At 47.6% G+C, this 4,016-nt stretch overlaps 1 protein-coding gene across 1 annotated transcript in view; it reads right to left on the bottom strand.

Moving 5' to 3' along the window:
• The window catches only part of API5 (apoptosis inhibitor 5), a gene marked incomplete in the record, with an annotated part of 38,150 nt that overhangs the window by 33,913 nt on the left and 221 nt on the right, over positions 1-4,016 (bottom strand).

Here is a 4,016-nt window from a genome sequence, read left to right as displayed (position 1 = left end):
GTGGGGTGGGGTGGGGTGATTTCTCACTTTCTGTCTCTCTGTCTCCTTCTGTCTCTCTGGTGAGAGCATGTTATGTTAAAAAAAGGAAAAAAAGGCAAAAAAAATCTCTCCTTGAAACCACCTTTCCTCCTGCCAATGGGGGTGAGGGGAAATCTGGAATTAACTAAAAAGAAATCATTAGCAACAGTTATTAAAAGCCTACCAGAGGCTGAGTGATATCTTGTGTACACGCCTCACAAGTATTGCTACTATCCTTAGTTTTCTTTTCTTTTTTGGGGGGAGAAGTTTTTTGCAATAGGGCACATGTGTACTCCCAAGAAAGACAGAAGAGAGACAGAGAAACAGAAAGTGAGAAATCACCCCCCAGGGGGGATGTCCACACTGCAATCTCTTCTCCTCCATTCTCTTGGGAACGCATGCACACGCCCAGCGTGAGTTCAAGCTATTAGATCCAGGACTTGAACCACAGTCGAATACATGGGCGTCCAGTGACTTAGCCATTATGCCAACTGCTGGTCCCACTACTATCCTTAGTTTTCAAATAAGGCGGGGGCTCACAGAAATGAAGTGATTTCTCCAGGTCCTTACAGCAAGTTAAGTGGAAGAACCAGGACCTAAACACAGTTTTGTTGGGCTTTAATGTCAGTTCTCTGCCTAATACCAAGCTTATTGGAGACTTTTAAATGTGTGTTCTGAGATTTTAATTAACGAGAGAGAGCGAACAGAACAACACAACTCCTCAGATCCGGGACCCTCGAAGGTAAAAAGTAAGTCCTAAATACTGGCTACACACAGGTACCTAAATGGGGCTGCAGAATCCCAAACACAGAAAGCTCCTTGCCCAGTTAAGGCACTCCAATATACTCAAATTAGAGAGGATTAAAGTGTTTCCACTGGCAGACTCAGTTTCATCAGGTTATTAGGCAGCTTTTACTAAAAGATGCCAACAAATTACTCTTTATGGACACAAAATGATACTTCTTGCCAGTTCTTCGATAGACATATAACTGGAGCATAGGGAAAAGACTATAGACTCTCCCTAGCATAGCTGTCAGGCTTTCCACAGGGCACCAGGAGGTGATACTCAGCGACGACAGAGGTTTAGAAACTGGTAGGCTTGTTACCACGATTAACTGATGACTCTCCCTGTCCGACAGAAGCACGCACTTCGGTTATAATGTGCATTGCTTAACAACAGGCATATGTTCTGGGAAACGCATCGTCAGGTGGTTTTGTTGTTGGGGAATTTTGGTGCACTTACACAAAGTTAGACGGTACAGCCCTAACACACTCATGCAGCATGATGCACCTACGTCATAATTTGTTTTGTTTTTAGGTTTTTGCCATAGTGTATGCATGCTCTCGCCAGAGAGGGAAAGTGAGAAGTCACACCCGGGGGAATAACTACGCTGCGGTCCCTTCTCCTCCATTCTCCTCTCGGGATTCTGGGTACGCATGCACATGTGACCAGCGTGATTTTCAAGCTACAGGCCCCAGGGTCAGCCATGTGGGAATCCAGCGCCTTAACCACTCTGCCACCGGCTGGTCCACAGTAACATCTTTAAACCCATTGCCACTTTTGGTGAACAGTTTTAGGTATTTTTCTTTAAGAGACAACATACTGACCGTTAAGCACTATGGTCTGTCCAGGTTCAGGTGTGCCAGAATTCACTGAACAGAGGCAAATCACTACACCTCACTTGCAGAGACTCTTTCGTCTTAAATGGCCGTTTGACAGGTGCCGTCACCATGTCCAATCGCCCAACAACTACAGGGAATCAGGCTAAATCCCAGGGCTCAGCACAATGCCTGATACAGGGTTGGTGCTCAAAAATAAATACATGAAATCACAGGCCCTCATTAGGTCTAGACCACTGGGTCCTTCTTTCATTTTTCACAAACTTCTGTCTTTTAAGCATTCTTCCTAAATTAATGGCAGATTTTAAACCTGGAGAAAGAAAACTTTGATCTCTTGGGGAGAACCCCTAATCTGCCTTTTTTTTTTTCCTTTTTGAGAGAGATTTTTGCTATAGGGTGCATGTGCTTGCTGGAGAGACAGAGACAGAGAGACAGAAAGTGAGAAATCACCCCCCAGGGGGACGGCCACACCACAATCCTTTCTCCTCCATTCTGCTTTCAGGACCTTGGGCAACATGGACACGAACCCGGTGTGAGTCTTAAGCTGCCGGGTCTGGGATTTGAACTGTAGTCGACTACATTGGTAGTTCAGCAATGTCATAACCATTACACCATCTGTTGGTCCCCCAATCTGCCTTACATAATTAGCAATGCAAGCAACTTCTAATTCTTCCTAAGACATATACCTTCCAGTTTGGCTTCAATTTGCCTTACCTTGATCTAAGGAGATGGCTGTCAACCTTTTTTTTATGTTTTTGGAGAGGTTTTTGCTATAGGGCGCGTGCGCTCGTCAGAAAGACAGAGACAGAGAGACAGAAAGTGAGAAAGCACCCCCTAAGGGGGATGGCCACGCCACAATCCCTTCTCCTCCATTCTCCTCTCCGGATCTTGGGCACGCACGCACACATGCCGGGCGGGAGTTTAAGCCGCCAGGGCCGAGACTTGAACCGCGGGTGACTACATGGGAGTCCAGAGACATAGCCATTATGCCAACTGCTGGTCCCAATCATTTAAAAAAAAAAAAAAAGCAAAAAAACTCCAACGAAAACGAAGACAGGGTGCATGCCACAGCACTATGTATACAGTTTCAAAGTTTCCCTAGAAGATTCCTCTTGCAAGTCTGGGGGAGTGCCACCTACAAACAGAATCATTGTTTCGGCTTCCACTTTGTCCTCTCTGCTGATGCGCAACAAAGTCTGCTTTTTTGTAAAACAATTTGTTACACTCTTTTTTTTTAAAACAGATTATACAATGTTGGAGAATCTCTTCCCTACTAGTTCTTTCTAGGAACAACACAACCAAAATCAGACTGCTGATTTGTAGTTTTCCATCTGGTCTTAATGGGCAGAAAATGACTCCTTCCCAACCTACCCGACACATACCACAGCGGGCTGTCAGTATCCCTTGCTCACTGATAACAGTGAAATTCCCCGCGGACAGGAAAAGTAAGAAAGGGAAACAATCTGACACTTAAAACCTGAAGATTTATAGCTCCAGATTCAGCTACAGTTAAATCTCCAACATAATTTCCCCCCAATGGTTCCTAAAGGTTCTCCTTGAACCACAGATGTCCAGAACAGAGGACGGGAAAGGGACAGGCACTACTGGGCCAGTGTTTTAGACGCTGGGGTCTTCCATGTTCTACTCCGTGGGATTCCCAAGCAGAGGAATCACAGAAGGTTCTAAGCACTTAAAACAACGATCCAGACGATCTCCCCCCGGAGAGCCACTCGGCAAGCACGACCGACTCCGTCCACTACTTGAAAACTCGCACAAAGACCAGCGGCTGGTGTGGACGTTTCAACAGTGCCGAGGGACCGTTGGGGACAAACACAGCCAGAGAGCCCTTTCAGACAAGTCTTCCCCATTGGCCAGCTCCGCTCTACTTTCTTCACGTTTCATTAAACAAAACAAAACCCGCCTTTCTTGCTGAGTGATTATCAGAGTCTCTCAGTAGCGGCTCACTGCTCCGGGAGAACGGGTCCGGGGTCTCAGGCGCCCCGCTGGCTGCGCAGCAGGTGCTCCGAGAACGTATGAAATAAAGGAACCGTGGGCGCTCACGGAGGTCTGGACCCCGGGGTCCCTCTTGCATTCCGTCTCCTGAGCGCTCTCCCTGACTTAGTACCAGATTTGAACCTCCCAAAAGACGGGTGTTGACTTCTCGAGGAACTTTCCATCTCATCTCCGAGAGACTGAGCTCCACCGACAAAGAGAGAAGTCTCCCCGTAAGAAACGTCTTCAGGGCGAGGCTCTAACGCGAGCCTGCCAGGGGCTGAGTTAGGAAACGCCGCGGTGGGGAAGCCTGCCACCCGGGGGACGGCGCGCTCCTAGAGGAGCCGGGGCCGACGACCCCAGAAGTGGCCCCGCCGACGAAACAG

Source organism: Tupaia chinensis, unplaced genomic scaffold (assembly GCF_000334495.1).
Source record: "Tupaia chinensis unplaced genomic scaffold, TupChi_1.0 Scaffold000625_1, whole genome shotgun sequence".
Lineage (NCBI taxonomy): Eukaryota > Metazoa > Chordata > Mammalia > Scandentia > Tupaiidae > Tupaia > Tupaia belangeri.
Note: the sequence above shows the minus strand (reverse complement) of the source record. Positions and strands in the feature narration are given on the sequence as shown.